Source organism: Plectropomus leopardus, chromosome 10 (assembly GCF_026936395.1).
Source record: "Plectropomus leopardus strain MGB_pleo_1.0 chromosome 10, ASM2693639v1, whole genome shotgun sequence".
NCBI classification, from domain to species: Eukaryota; Metazoa; Chordata; class Actinopteri; order Perciformes; family Serranidae; genus Plectropomus; species Plectropomus leopardus.
In genome coordinates, this window is record NC_142185.1 from 7,826,019 (window position 1) to 7,839,388 (window position 13,370).

At 37.6% G+C, this 13,370-nt stretch overlaps 1 protein-coding gene across 5 annotated transcripts in view; it reads right to left on the bottom strand.

Annotated features, from left to right (window-relative positions):
- Positions 1 to 1,090, bottom strand: part of pcbp3 (poly(rC) binding protein 3) — an 85,975-nt gene extending 84,885 nt beyond the window's left edge. For all 5 annotated transcript variants that reach the window (XM_042494112.2, XM_042494110.2, XM_042494108.2 and 2 more), the window contains exon 1: positions 801 to 1,090. The gene's annotated coding sequence lies outside the window, so the exon portion shown is untranslated. The remainder of the gene's footprint in view (positions 1 to 800) is intronic.
- Positions 1,091 to 13,370: the final 12,280 nt, after the last annotated feature.

A 13,370-nucleotide genomic window follows, 5' to 3' on the forward strand; every position in this document is an offset into this window, starting at 1 on the left:
TTAGCAGTATCTCTGTCTCCCTCACAAATACACACATGCACACACACACACTTCACTTCCCCTTCCTGGTAAAGTACAGGATGTGGGGATGGAGAACTAAGCAGTTTTTTTTGGTCTCCTCTGCTGTTGCCAGGAATGCTTTATGGGCCATGTTAATATCAGAGTTCTCTGGCTGGAAAGATTGCTTGATTCAATCAAGCAAGTCGGTGCCTTGTAAAGTCATTCTACTTTGTGCAATGTCATGCGTTGTGGAGCCAGTGGACAGTCCTGTGTTCTGTCCCGGCATTAGGGGAAGTGGCCTAGCGAAAAACACGTGTGCCAGGCGCGTCAGCACCCTATAAATAGCTGTCACCAACTAACACAAACACTTTTCAAAAATCAATTAGAGATGCATTTGCCATAACCAAAACACAGCATGTTGTCCTTGTCAACTTGTGCTCCAGGCTGACTAAAAAAATAAAAACACTGTTCCAGTGAATTTGCACACGCTGAAAGCCGGAGGGTATGAGATTGCAAAAGACACGAGGAGGGAAGATGAAGAGATTGTGGCATGGAGAGGGAGGGAGGGGGGGAGTTGATATCAGAGGAAGAACAAAAATACAGTGACCTCGCTGATATCATCTCCTGTAACTGTGTCACTTTTCTGAGAGGGACAGAAGTGCTGCAGGGGAAACTTGAAATATGCATACGGGGAGACAGAGAGAACAGAGAGTGAAAAGAAACCAAAAACAAGAGCAGAAGGAGAGGCGGGAAGTACTTTTTTAAAGCCTCAGTGCCGGCTGAAAGAAGCAGAGTCTTACCTGCTGAGAGGTGCTGGTGGGATGGAGAAGTGAGGAGAGTCAAAGGGTCCTGGGGTGGTCTGGGTGGTAGGGGGGTCTCGGTCCGGCTTGAAGCAGGGCTGGAGGGTGGTCCAGGAGAGGGGAGGAAGGATGGAGTGACAGGGAGCAGGGAAACGGGGAGGCTAAAGGGGGGAGAAGAAACGCTGCTTGCCTCTCCCTCACTCTCTCTCTCTTTATCTCTTTTCTCCCTCCAACATACACACACACACGCGCACGCTCGGAGGCAGACACCAAAACCCCGAGTCACTCAGATAATAGGCAGAGAAAGAGTCTTTACATTTACACGCTCTGCCACAGGGGGAGGATGGGGTGAGCTCTCCTCCCACTCTCCTCCAGGCAGCCAATGGGAGGAGGCACAGAGGTGTCCAGGCAGCCAATGAGAGGGGGAGCAGCCGGTGGCTTGCCCCAGCCAATAAGTGCAATAGCTCATATCCAGTTGGAATAATTACAATATGGAAGGAGTCTTGAAAAGCTTCCCTTTTTTGAAGGACAGAGCAGGCGTTGCAGTCCAGCCACTGAGTGTGATTTAGGGCTGCAACAGACATTAGAGTGATTAGATTCTGGGCCACTTAACCCGCCACAATATCACTGCACGCTGCTCTGCAGACCTGGCACTACACCCTGCTGCCACACTGTCAGCTGGAGTTTGAGAATTACTCATGTACAGTCAAACGAGCCACACATGCACGAACACATGATGACACAAATGCAGGCATGTGTTCACATTCACAGGCTCTCACACACACCCACATAATCAATTGCCTTCTGCCGCGTACAGTACATTTACACTCAGCCTTCTCCTACAACACTGAGCAGGGGAGAAGAGCACAGTGTGAAATTTCATCAGGCGTTTTTGCTCGTATGTTCACTAAGGAGCATACTTCACTTCCACAAGTCTTATTTTATTTCCCCCCCGCTCAATCGATGGCTCTGGCAAGCGCCCAGCTTGATAAATGATCAATGGCGAACTGTCAGGTTGAGGAATGAAAGGCACATCACCATCCCACTCCTGCACGGTAAAGTAAAGGAAACACCAGTTATACTGTTACATCAAGAACAGTGAGAAGAAGCAGTACTTTTCCGTTGTTCTTTTTGTCAGCAAACAGCTCTGCGACTTGCTGAAAGGTGGATTTTGTGAGGAATGGTGGGAATTCTCAGGGGCCACCAGCTGTGGGGGGATGCAGGCTTTTTATATATTGCTGTGAAACTCTGGGTTTTTCTTTGTGATGTTCACAAGCTTTAACAATAACTTGGCTTCGCTGTGGAAAGAAAGAGTCCCCAAGGAAAATTATCCATCCATTTCTAAACTGCTGTTCAGGGTGGCGGGGGGGCTGGTGCCTCTCCCAGCATGCATTGGACAGGAGGCGGGAGAACGCCCCGGACAGGTCGGCAGTCTATCACAGGGCTAACACACACAGAAGGAAAAAAAATCACACTCACATTCAAGCCTGTGGGAGTTTGAGTGTTTTCAATTCACCTAACCTGCGTGTGTTTGGGATGTCGGAGGAAACCCATGCAGATTCGAGCCAAACATACAAACTAATGGCAGCAGTCAGACTGGGAGTCTCCAGGAAACACTTGGAGTTAGTAGCAGAGTTTAAAAAAGCCCCATTTCTTCTTCTTTCACTCAAGATCTCTTGCTAAACTTTATCTGAATAGAATAGCAATGTCTGTAGCCCAAGCGGCAGCCTCAGAGGCTGAAAACTGAAGCCAATATGAAGGAACCGAGACTGCAGTTCCTCTAACGACCACCTGAGGCTGACTCCAAAACAGAGTCAGTCCCCATAGACCCCTGTGTTAAAATGCCCAACTTAACAGTGGAAATACATGTGTTTATAGCCTGGTACAAAAACAGTTTTGGTCTTTATAGTTAATGTCAACAGTCTTGACAACTCAGTGTTTTACATCTTATTATGCATATTTAAGGGTCAGGTCACTTGAGTGACAACTACAAGTCATCACTACAGTCAGTAGCCCCTGTATACACTTCCTGTTCAAGGCGGGAATATTGTGCTGTTATGCCACCTTGCTGTTCAGTTTAAAAGGTATGATTGCAGAATGGGGGGACAGAGTTGTCTTGCCTTTAAACCAGCACTGGAGATATTAATAGTGAAGATTTGAGGTCTGCGTAAAAGGGACAGCAGGAGGACAGGACTATGGGCAGGACAGATGTGACATTTTGAAGGCATGTTAGGTGTGTGACCCACTGTGAGAGATTTAAAAAGCAGCTGGCAGCAGTTAGTGGCTAACTCAATAAAAAACAGCAACTGAAAATGTCTGCAAATTGAACAAACAACACATTTCGGGAGCTTCTTACTCTCTGAGTAGAGGACTTCACAGCCGCCATGTAACAGAGAAGAGAAATGACTTGTTGTTGCTATGCTATGCCCTTGCTATTATTTAAAAAGCGCTGCAGACATGTATGATATATTTCACAGTAGAGGGATATGCTGTTGTGTTACACATCATGCCTCTTTTGCTTCCGTAATGATGGCATGCTGTCTAAAATCACCCAAATGGAGCAGAATGATGCTTTCGTTTTTTGGTTCTGTGTAAAAATACAAAGGTGGAACGAAGAAGGGACTTTGTAGCAGTTCTATGGCATGACCTCTGTGTAAAAAGGGTTGATGATCACATCCACCCCGGCTCCTCCACAGCGCCAACCTCTCATCCAAAAAACTGCAATTGCAGTGCCACAAACCAATGGGTGACATCATGTAGCTATGTTCGTTATTGTTACAGGATTGGCTGTAGCCCTTCTTCCGTTTTCAGTGCTGTTTGTGTGCTATGTATGTAAGGAATATGGCTTCATGTATCATTTAAAATGATGGCTTTTTAGTAATCAAACAGAGGTCTCCATGTCGTAAATCTTCATTACAGCTTTATTCAAACATGACCTAAATAACTACAATAATTACAATGTTAATGTGACCTAGTGCAGGGACAGGGAGCAGAGGCACAGTAGAATTTCTGTTTGGTCTGATGCTGTATTTGAAGCGTTTTGCAGAGAATTTTATTTATTATTATTTGGCTCATTCATGGTACTTTCAATGCTGCTTTGTTGCTTTCTTCACAAGAAATCATTAAATGTCAGGCTGCAATTAATGATTAAAATTATTATCAATTAATCTGCCAATCATATACATATATATATATATATATATATATATATATATATATATATATATACATATATATATATATATAAGTATATAAAAGTTTTTGTATCTAAAGCATTCTGTTTTCCATTTGAGGACCAAGTTGTATTGACCAGTGGCGTTTGTAAGTCAGGTAAACAGTCTGTGTGAAGAGGCAGAACGTATTCGTTGATAAGCAGTCTTTGAACCCATCAACAAGTTTGCTTTATATTCACTTTCAAAATTTTACACGATTACACGAAGTGACAGGCGCATTAAAGAGGAAGTCTTGGCCCGGATATTCACTGGCTATAACGGATCAGCCCGAAATAGTCTCTCACCTGTGATCTCTTCCTGTCAGACTTCAGGGACCAGTGTAAAAGTTCATGCCTTAACACACTGGCCAATACTGATTTTCTATCACTGATTGCTTTCCTCATAACTGATGCAATTTAATCAGTGCATATGCGCATTTGGTTTAATGCATATTTTATGTCTTTTTGTGGATGACGAAGTCACATAGCAGCATTGAGGAAAAAAAAAGAAAATTATTCAGCTCTTGCCAAAATTTCTGAGCCAAAACACAGCAGCTCTTTGGACATGTTGCTACTGTTTGTTAGTTTTCATCAAAGAATAAATTCAAGTGTTTATCTGACTTTAAGGACTAACTGCCAAAAAAAACAGTAAAACAAAGATTTGTTGATATTTATTATGCTTTTTTAAATTCAGAATTCCCCCAGGTCAGGTCTACAGCGGCAACTCACAGCTACCTCACCAACCTCACACAGCTCACTGCCTGTGGTCATCAGTGCAGCTGGCTACATATTCAATGTGACATCTCCTTCCATCTTCTAATGAATTTTTTATGTCTCTTCCTCTGCCGCTCGCACGCAGACGGGGCTTGTATCAGCCCCCCTTCTGTAAAACTATGCTACTGTAAATGACAGTGTTGCCTTTGGAATCTGTGACCCTTCTGTCCTGCGATAGATCGCTCTACTGTAGCTTCCTCACTGATTGGATTGTCCAGAGACATTCTGATGCATAGTGCCAGCGCATTCACTAGATAATTTACAATCACTGTGTTTTCGATGTGCAAACTTATGCATGCAGGGAAGGGGAAAATTATTCCAAACATTTTAAATATCCATGAAATTATTTTTCTGATTAGGAATCATGCATGTATGTCCAATCTTAGAAGCCATTATACGAGCAGCTCTCCAGTAAGGGATATTTCTTCTCATGCATCCCCTGTCAGGCGATATCGATTTGACAGAAAGACAAACTTCTGGATTTTACTCTCCGCTAAACTGACAGTTTGATGCCACACTTGTGCTGTGCATATCTGGCCATGTTATAATGCACTCAGGTATTGACAGTGTCATTGATTTTCAGGGCCTCTTGCAGAAGATGAGTGAAAGGAGTGATGCGATAACCCGAAGGCCGGTCTCACGCAGCCATTTCATTTCGATGGAGAAAAAAGGTACTGCTTTTGATCACCTATTCTTAAATTCTTCTTTATTCTTCACACAGCTGGGAATGGTTGCGTATTATGTTTTCTATATTAAAAACAGATCTTTTTAAATCAAGTAATCTGAATAGTGAAATGGAGCTGGGGGAGGCAGCTCTTGCATAACAGAAATGTGTCACCTAAAAGAGGTGGCAGTGATATACCAGTTTTAAGGTATACCGTGCTGTGAAAGTTGACGGTTTTCTTGCCCTGCATTTCTTAACTATGATATTGTAAGAAATTTTTAAAAAATCCAACGAGATGGAGAATCTTAGAAATAGAATTTTAGTTATTTTCAAAAGGGATACTCTTTACACATCATTAAAAAAAGTTTCAAGTCTTAATTATAATGATAAAACATTTATTCAACCAAAACTAACCCTTCTGCTTTCATTATTTACCGTGATATTTTTTGGAGAGAAAAAAAAAGAAAAGATTTAGGCCTATTTATCAATAAATATTTTGTGGAACCATCATAATCATCCCTACAATATCCTTACAGTATCAATTGTCCTTATCACCCAGCCCTATTTTTGTAACCATGCCTCTCTAACGTAGATGTGATAGAAAGTATTGGAGCAACATATTGTACCTGGGTCAGTGTAAAGGAAAGAGCAGGTATGATGAAGTGGTCAAAGCCGATGCCAGGAATATCCGCTGTGGATAACATCCTCCTCATCAAATATTTAAAGACGGGGGAAAAAAATAGACTTAAATGCCATAAGATTCACAAGGGGATTTAAAGACTGAGATTGTTACTCATTATCTATCTAAATGTCAGTGAAATGTGAAAGCCTTGCGGTGGGCCTTAAGTACTTCAGACACTAGACAAATGTTACTTTAGGCCTTCCTATTACCCTTTAATTTAACATTAGTCTAGTTAGAGGCAGAATGCATTAAATTGGTGATACTTACAGACATTTCCTAATGATTAATGGCATGTAGTCTTCTTATACACTCAGTTATTTTTCTGTATATAATCTGGGGTTATTACATTAAAATAGGCGTGATCCTCTTTCAGATAGAACATAGTAGAAGGTCACAAAGTCTAGAGTTTAATGTTTAGATATTGTTAGATTTGGGTTAATGCAACAGCGAGTCACCAGCGTTGAATAATCACAGACCAAAGATCTGACATCTTTAGCTTTTCGCTTCCGCCCCAAACGTAATTAAGTCCCCCAGTATCTGGTTGTCACCTTGTTGTATCATTAACGTTGCTGGATCATTTCACTGTACTTAGTTATTACTTAGCACCCACTAAATATAGCTTTCCTGAGACAGCCAGTGTGATAGCACTTTGCAGCAGAGCCAGCTGCGGGTTATTACATCCCGACCACCCCCCACCCACTCTAACCTCACTCAGTCAAGAAGACTTAAATGGATAATACGCCACTCAGTAAGTTATGTTTTTTTCCTAGAGATTTACTCAACCAAGGACATTGAGGAATTGGACAGGAGTTATGATTCTAGTTTATTTTTCTTTCAACAAGGGACACTGCAGCGACACTGAGCCCCCACAGTCAATTAATATAAGCCTGCCAGCTCTCGCAAGGCTGCTCAGCGGGTGGAGATGCTTAAGAGGCAGATTTGATGAAATTGAGTGGGAAGTGACGGCATTTACTGATTATTTTTAGGATAGCTGGCTTTTTATTACGGGGTGGACGCATGGATAAATTCAGCTTCGACGGATTCTCAAATGGCATGCCACTAAAGATGATGCCTTCAGGCTCCCAATATTTAGTAGTGACTTTGGCATGAGTTTACTGAAATGAAAGGCTTAAGAGAAGATGACCCCAGCAAAGTTTTTACAATGTTCACAGTTCTCTGTATTGAAGTACAGCCTTGTTTAGTAAACATGTCCAGGAAATTATATGATAAAATGATCTGTCTTACACAAATTGTAACCCTGATTCTATAAGGAGGACCTACTATTTCAGTAGGGGTAGGGAAAAAAATCAATATAGCATATTATCACTATATTTTTGCCCCGCAATATTGCATTGATACATGGACACCAACTATTGAATTAATTTATTTTTTTTATAGGAATTATTTACTTTACAAATACCAATTAAACTTTTGGTAGCCTACTAAAACAATAAAATCTGTTACTTTTACAGGTCACTGGCATTTTGCTGCTCTAAAAATGAAGATGAACTGACTGAAAATCATAAATATAATGTTGACAAAGTTTCCTTTTGAAACAATTTTGTGTTGAAAAAGGTAATTCATGGCAATATATCACAATCGTATAATATCCTATCGTGGGGCTTCTGGTTAGGACTGGGGTGACGCATTGACGTAATTGACGTAATCAGTTACGTAAATAAATCAATTCACGTAACGTGCGTCGTGCACCGGTTCACACAGCATGCATAGTGAGAACGTGAGCAGCGCCAAGTGTGTTGTTTTTTGTTTTGCCGCTCGTGTATCAAGTCAGAGCATGCATACTGTTTTCCTGAGCGGCGCTTGTCAGGCGCGTCTGAGCTGCATGTCAGCTGCAGCACATCAACAGAAACCGTGTGTCGTCGTTTTTTTTTTTTTTAATGCGTGAGTCTCGCGTTTGTTGACTCTATACCACTTTATACTGCAGTTTAAAGTCTCTCTCTGTCACAGAAATGAGGAAATACAAAGATGTTTGTTTTACCTCAACTTCCTTGCTTCCCTTTCAAAACAAAAGCTATCTGACTGTGTCTCTGTGGACAGAAAGCCATCAGCTGCGGATACAATGCGTTTTATTTTTACAATACTTTTACAGGACGGGGTTTTCAGCTGTGCAGGAGCTTGTATAACTTCATAAATGAGTGGAATATGTGCTTATAAATATGAAAATTTAGATTAGATTTGAGGTTTGTTACTGTAACAAAGAGTAACTGTTTTGTTGCTCCTCCTAAAAGTGACTTGAATTTTACATTGTTTTATTTATTTTGCTGTTGGATTGCTAGATGTAGATTGCACTACATTCCTTTTACTTGAGTGGAATAAGCTCTTGCATTAATTTTATTTTGGAGACTTTATATCAGACTGTAAAACACAGATTACCAGTTAAGACTGGGTTGTTTTTTGTTGGGGAATAATGCCCTTCAGTGTATGACAAGTTTTAAAATGTCATTTTCAGTAAATTCATTGTTATATTAATTGAGTAATAAAAAAAAATAATAGTTAGATCAATAAAAAAAAATCATTAGATTAATCGATAAAAAAAATAATCGTTAGATGCAGCCCCACTTCTGGTGATACCGACCCCTACTGTATAGGCTCTCTGTCACAAAAAAACTCCAAAAGAATGACATAGTAAAGCATTTACTTAAAAATCATAAAAGGCATATTATAGTATGTCTTCAAAATTTGTAAAAACTGAATTAGTATAGTATGTCGTCCAAAAATCCCCAAAAACGTCATAGTATAGAATGTCATCAAAAAATCACATGAAACATCATAATACATATGTCATCCAAAATAAATTAAAAAAATACCAGCATAGGACACTATATCATCTAAAAATCCCCAAAAACATCATAGTATAGTATAATGTCCAAAAATTCACAAAAAAAACACATAGTGTAGTATTCTGTCCAAATATCACAAAAAACACATTGTATATTATGTTGTCCAAAAATGACATAATATAGTATGTCATCAAAAAATCTCAACAAACGACATAGTATAGTGTGTCATCTAAAAATCACAAAAAAGTCATAGTATGTCATGTTGTCCAAACATCGAAAAATGATGTATAAAATGTAGAAGTATAAAATGTTATTCAAAAATCTAAAAAAAATTATAATTATGTTGCCAAAAAATTACATAGTTTGGTATGTTGTCCTAAAGTAAAGAAAGACGTGGTATAGTATGTTGTCAAAAAATCACAAAAATGGGAAAAAGTTTTTTTTGTTATCCAAAAATAAAAATAATAGTCATAGTGTAGTATTTTGTCAGAAAATAAAAAAAATAGACAAAGTATAGTATGTTGTTCAAAAATAATAACAAATATCGTGTTATAGTATGTCATCCAAAAATCATAATAATCTACATAGTCAAGTATGTCCCCCAAAAATCACAGCAAATGACAAAGTATAGTATCTCGTCCAAATATCTCAAAAATAATCATAGTGTAGTATATCATCCAAAAATCATGACATATTCATTCCAGAGCATATCGTCCAAAAGAAACAGCAAAACAAAACAAAACATCACAGTACAAAAATCACAAAAAACGACATGGTTTAGTATCTGGTCCAAAAATCACAAAAAAGAGATATAGTATACTATGTTGTCAATAAATCACAAAATAAGAGTATAGTTTGGTATCCAAAAATCACAAAAATCAATGTGATATAGTATCTCATCCAAAAATCTGGACGGAAAAAAATGGTAATAGTTGTATACCATGTCGTCCAATCAAAATAAAACAATTTAAAAAACAACACAGTGTAGTATGTGGTCCAAAAATCTAAAAAATACTTCAAGTATATTATGTTTTCCAAAAAATCATAATTGAACAAAATATTATGGTATTCCATCCAAAAATAAAAGACAACGATACAGTATATCCTCCAAAAATGACATATTATAGTAGGATGTCCAAATACCTCAAAAATCGTCATCATTTAGTATGGTGTCCAAAAATAGCAAATAAAAAACAAAATACATCAGCAAATCCTCTAAAAATCATAACAAATGACAAAGTATAGAATGTTGTTCAGAAATAGTCAAAGTATACTTTGTCCTTCAAAAATCACATATTAGTATAGATTTATAGTCTGTCTTCCAAAATCTCAAAAAACAACATAGTGTAGGGTGCTGTCCCAAAATTACATTGCATAATATGTCATCAACACATCACAAAAAACTACATAGAATAGTATGTCTTCAAAAAATCTCAATCGTCATCATATTATAGTTTGTCACCCGAAACTGTCAAAAAATGATATAGTATAGTTGGTAGAGATGCATCATCATCAGTATACAAAGTGGGAAAAAAGACCCAAAAAGGCCAAAAACATGATAATTTACCATGTCGAAAAAATGACCAAAAAATGACATAGTAGGGGAAAAAAGGCCAAAAAAATGAAAATGCCATAGTCAAAACATCAAATCTTGACATATCCTAAAAATGACTGAAAATGACATATTATAGCTTTTAGAGATGCCTCATAGTATACAAAGTGGAAAGAAGGCCAAAAGAAGACAAAAACACCATGATTTACCCTGTTGAAAAAAATAGCTGAAAACGCCTCAGTATGGTATATCGAGAACGTCAAATTTTGACATGTCATAAAAAAGGCTGAAACCTACATATTATAGCTTGTAGAGATGTATCATACTATACAAAATAGAATAAAAGGTCAAAAACGTCCTGATGTAGCATGTCGAAAAACGTTAAATTTTGACATGTCCTAAAAAATGACTGAAAATGAAATAATATAGTTTTTAGAGATGCTTCAAAGTATACAAGGTTGAAATTTAGGGAAAATAAGGCCAGAAACGCGATGGTTTAGCATGTTGAAAGAATTGCCCAAGACACCATAGTATAGTATGTTGGAAACTTCAAATTTCGACATGCCAAAAAAACAGCTAAAAATTACATAAAATAGCATGCCAAGTCATGTCATGGCATAGAATGGGGCAAAAACTGCCAAAAAAAAAAACATAATATTGCAAGCTGAAACAATGACCCAAAATGCCATCTGCGGTATGGTGAAAAAATGTCACAATATGACATGTCTAAAAAACAGCTGAAAACCACATAAAATAGCATGCCGAGTCTTGTAAACACTTTGAAATTTCAATAACGGGCAAAAACAGCCAAAAACACCATAATATTGTGAGTTGAAAAATGACTGAAAATGCCATTACCGGTATAGCAAAAATGTCCAAAAAACAGCTGAAAACCACAAAAAATGGCATGCCAAGTCTTGTCAATACTTAGAATGTTGCCATAACCAGCAAAAACATCCAAAAACACCATAAGATTGTGAGTTGAGAAAAATGACTGAAAATGCCATACCCGATCTGGTGAAAAGTGTCAAAATATGACATGTCCAAAAAAGAGCTAAAAACCACATAAAATTGCATGGCTCGCCATATCAAAGCTAAGAATGTTGCAGTAACAGGCAAAAACAGCCAAAAATACCATAATATTGCGAAATGAAAAAATGACCCAAAATACAATATGCGGTATGGCGACAATTATGACATGTCCAAAAAACAGCTGAAAACCACATAAAATAGCATGGCCAGACTAGTCATACCATATAATGGGCAAAAAGATTAAAAAAAAAAAAACCATGAAAGACCATTTTGAAAAAATTACCCAAAATGCCATATGCGGTATAGCAAAAAATATCAAAATATGTCCAAAAAAGAGCTGAAAACCACATAAAATAGCATGACTCGCCATATCAAAGCTAAGAATGTTGCAATGATGGGCAAAAACAGCCAAAAACACCATAAGATTGCAAGTTGAAAAAAAAGACCCAAAATGCCACACCAGGTATGGCGATAGATATGACATGTCCAAAAAACAGCTGAAAACCACATGAAATAGCATACTTAATCATGTCATAGCACAGAATATTGCAACAACGGGCACAAACGGCCAAAACACCATAAAATAGCATTTTGAAAAAATGACCCAAAATTCATATGCGGTATGGCCAAAAATGTCAAAATATGACTTGTCCAAAAAACAGCTGACAATGACATGAATTAGCATAGTTAGTCATATGAAAGCTAAGAATGTTGCAATTACGGGCAAAAACAGCCCAAAACACCATAAAATTGAGTTAAAAAAATTACCCACAATACCATATGTGGCATGGCGAAAAATTTCAAAATATGACATGTCCAAAAAACAGCTAAATACCACATTAAATAGCATGCAGAATCTTGTCAACACTTAGAATGTTGCAATAACGGGCAAAAACAGTCAAAAACACCATGATTTTGCAAGTTGAAGAAATGACTGAAATGCCATACCCGGTATGGCAAAAAATGTGACATATGACATGTCTAAAAAACTACTGTAAGCCACATAAAATAGCATGGCGAGTCATGTCAAAGCATAGAATGTTGCACCAATGGGCAAAAACTGCTAAAAACACCATTATATAGCATTTTGAAAAAATGACCCAAAATGCCATACCCGGTATGGCGGAAAATGTCAAAATATGTCCCGAAAACAACTGAAATCACATAAAATAGCATGCTGAGTCTTTTCATAGCTTAGAATGTTGCAAAAACGAACATAAATTTGTGAGTTGAAAAGATGACCCAAATTCTATACACAGTAGTCAAAATATGACATATCCAAAAAATGCTTAAAACCAAGTGAAATAGCATGTCTGGACAAGTCATACAATATAATGTTGGAACAATGGGCAAAAACATGAAAAAAAAAACATAAAATAGCATTTTGAAAAAAATTTGTGACATATCAAATTTGGACATTTTTTATTGCTTTTTTATTTTATTATTTTTTATAGCCTTGCTTTTTCGGTCAATTTTTCGACACTCCATATTATGGTGTTTTTGGCAATATTTGCACATTTTAATGCTATAGCTAACTCAGCAGGCTTTTTTATGCTGTTTTGAGGTGTTTTTAGCTGTTTTCGGGACATGTTAAATTTGGACATTTTTGCCATTATATAGCCTTGCTTTTTTGGTTATTTTTTCAACATGCTATGTTATGATGTTTTGCGTCGTTTTTGCACATTTTAATGCTATGGCTAACTCAGCAGGCTATTTTATGCTGTTTTGAGGTGTTTTAAGCTGTTTTTGGTACATGTCAAATTTGGACATTTTTGCCATACTATAGCCTTGCTGTTTTCATCATTTTTTTGACATGTTATAATATTGTGTTTTTGGCAATATTTGCATATTTTA